Raw genomic sequence first — 2,500 nt, forward strand, 5'->3', positions numbered from 1 at the left:
TCCCTTAACGATTGACGAGCTCTGCTTCATCTGTCATAACTAGATTTCTGGATGTTACGCCTCTCCAACAATTGAGCCTTGATGGTTTTATTGTTCCTAGAGTTAGGCTGCAATTAACTTGATGAAACAGGTAGTGTAGTTCTAGTTTGTCTGGAAAGTAGTCTTTGAGCAGGTGAGCCAAGAACATTGTCATGAGGTATGTTTCTGAGATTAAGTACATTTAAGAAAACATCAGTATTGTCACGCTTTGACTTTTCAAGTAATTGCTTAGCACTCTGTACTGCAGGTTCAGCTAGACCATTGGCTTGAGGATATTCAGGTCTACTTGTGACATGTACAAAGTTCCACTCTCTCTCTCACATTTCTGAAACAACTGGCTAGTAAATTGAGTACCATTGTCAGAATACAGCTTGTGGGGACTACCATGAACTGAAAAATGTTTAAGCTTAGTGATAACAGCTGTTGAGGTTAAGTTTGGTAGCAGAGCAATTTCAAACCAGTTTGAGTAAGAGTCTACCAAATCTAAATACTGTTGATTATTCCATAAAAAGATATCAGTTGCAATAGTAGACCAAAGTAGTTCAGGTATTGGATTTAGCTGAAATGGTTCTTTTTGCAAATGTGCTCTAGTACTATTACATATCGAACAAGAATTAAATAAACTATCAATGTATTTGGAAAATGATGGCCAAAATACTAGTTCCATAGCCCTTCTCTTAGTGGATAGTAAACCTGGGTGGCCACAATGCAAAATCTGTACATATTCATGCTCTAGTGAAGCAGGAACAACAATTTTAGGGCCTTTGAAAATGATACAATCTTCCATTAATAATTCATCTCTGTAGGGAGAGTATGATTGTACTTCATGTGATACATTAGAGTGTTTTGTTGTCCCTCCTACAGCCATAGTTCAATCTCTCAACTGAAGTCTAGTGGTGGAAAAATTACGCACCGACAGTACATCAAAGTCAACATTTTCAGCATCAAGCAGTTCTGTTGTACTTCTAGGCAATCTGGATATTAAGTATCAGCCAGATAAAGCAATTTACCTTTAGTGCAGACCATTTTGAAATTGTACTTTTGCAATTTGAGCATCATTCTCTGTAATCTCACCAGAGCAGAATGCATATGTTTCTTGAGGATAGTAACTAGAGGCTGATGATCAGTTTCAATCTGAATAGCTCAACCCTAAATATAATCGTGAAACTTGGAACATGCAAAAACTATGACTAGAAGTTCTTTCTCAATTTGAGCATAATGCATCTCAGTTTGAGTAAGGGTCCTACATGCATAGGACACTGGTCTACCCTCTTTTAGAAGAACTGCACCAAGACCAAAATTAGAAGCAACCAAGGAAAGGACAATTAGTTTATTCACATCATAGTACCTTAATGTGTGTGTTGTGTGCGTGTGTGGGGGGGGTTAAGGTCATCAAACGTCTTCTGATGATGTAACCATGACCATACAACATTCTTTCAGGTTAGCTCTCTTAACAGTGCTGTCAACTCACTGAAATCTGGTATAAAACTTGCCCAAATAGTTAACCATGCCCAGAGAATGCTGTAAACTCCGCATATTTTCAGGTTCTGGCATCTCTAAATTAGCTGTTTGTTTGGGTCGGGTTTTAAGCCTGCACTTGTAAAGAAATGTCCTACGTAGGTCACTTCTGGAAGTCTGAATTTGCACTTCAGAGGACTGAGCTTCAAATTTACTTCACATGCTCTGTTGTCTAGAACTTTCTTGAGGTTTCTGTCATGCTCTGTTTTGCCATTGCCTCTAACTAGTAGATCATCTACTATCATTGCACAAGTATAACCTGAAAAAATGTGTTCCACTGCACACTGAAAAACTTCACTTGTAGAATTTATTCCAAATGGCATTCTCAGAAATATGTATCTGCCAAACAGAGTACTAAAAGGAGTTAGAAATGAGGATTTGTGACCAAGTATCACTTGCCAAAGTGAACTCTCTGCATCCAAAACAGAAAATACAGTAGCATTTGGTATTAGAGCTGCAACTTTCTCTACTGTGAGCCATGGATGATATGGCCTCTAATGCTTTGTTCAAATCTCTAGGGTCAATGCATACTCTGATTTCATCTGAGCCTTTCTTGTGAGCGGCTACCATGGATGACACCCATTCAGTTGGTTCTGTGACTAGACAAATCATGCCTTGCTGCACCATCTTGTCCAGCTGAGCTTTGACTTTATCTTGCATAGCTATTGTAAATCTTCTTATTAGTCTAATTACATAGAATACACAACTGGAAGCTTGCCCAGCGTGTCATCAAAAACATCAGCATACTCTGAGAAAATCGCTTCTGCAAAACTTGAACTTGGAACTGCAGTCACATGATGAGCTTCTTTAGCTAAAGAAAGCAGATTCATTCTCAAACTATCTTTGAGACCTAATAAAGACTGCACTGGTCGTCGGGCTACATACAATAAGTTGCAACAGTTCTCAGCCAAATAACATGGAAGTATTACTGAACCCTCGTTTT

At 38.6% G+C, this 2,500-nt stretch overlaps 1 protein-coding gene across 1 annotated transcript in view; it reads right to left on the minus strand.

Annotated features, from left to right (window-relative positions):
- The window catches only part of LOC122800420 (F-BAR and double SH3 domains protein 2-like), a 940,373-nt gene that overhangs the window by 630,428 nt on the left and 307,445 nt on the right, over positions 1-2,500 (minus strand). The gene's annotated exons all lie outside the window — the stretch shown is intronic.

Source organism: Protopterus annectens, chromosome 4.part0 (genome assembly GCF_019279795.1).
Source record: "Protopterus annectens isolate FY-2018-M chromosome 4.part0, PAN1.0, whole genome shotgun sequence".
Lineage (NCBI taxonomy): Eukaryota > Metazoa > Chordata > Ceratodontiformes > Protopteridae > Protopterus > Protopterus annectens.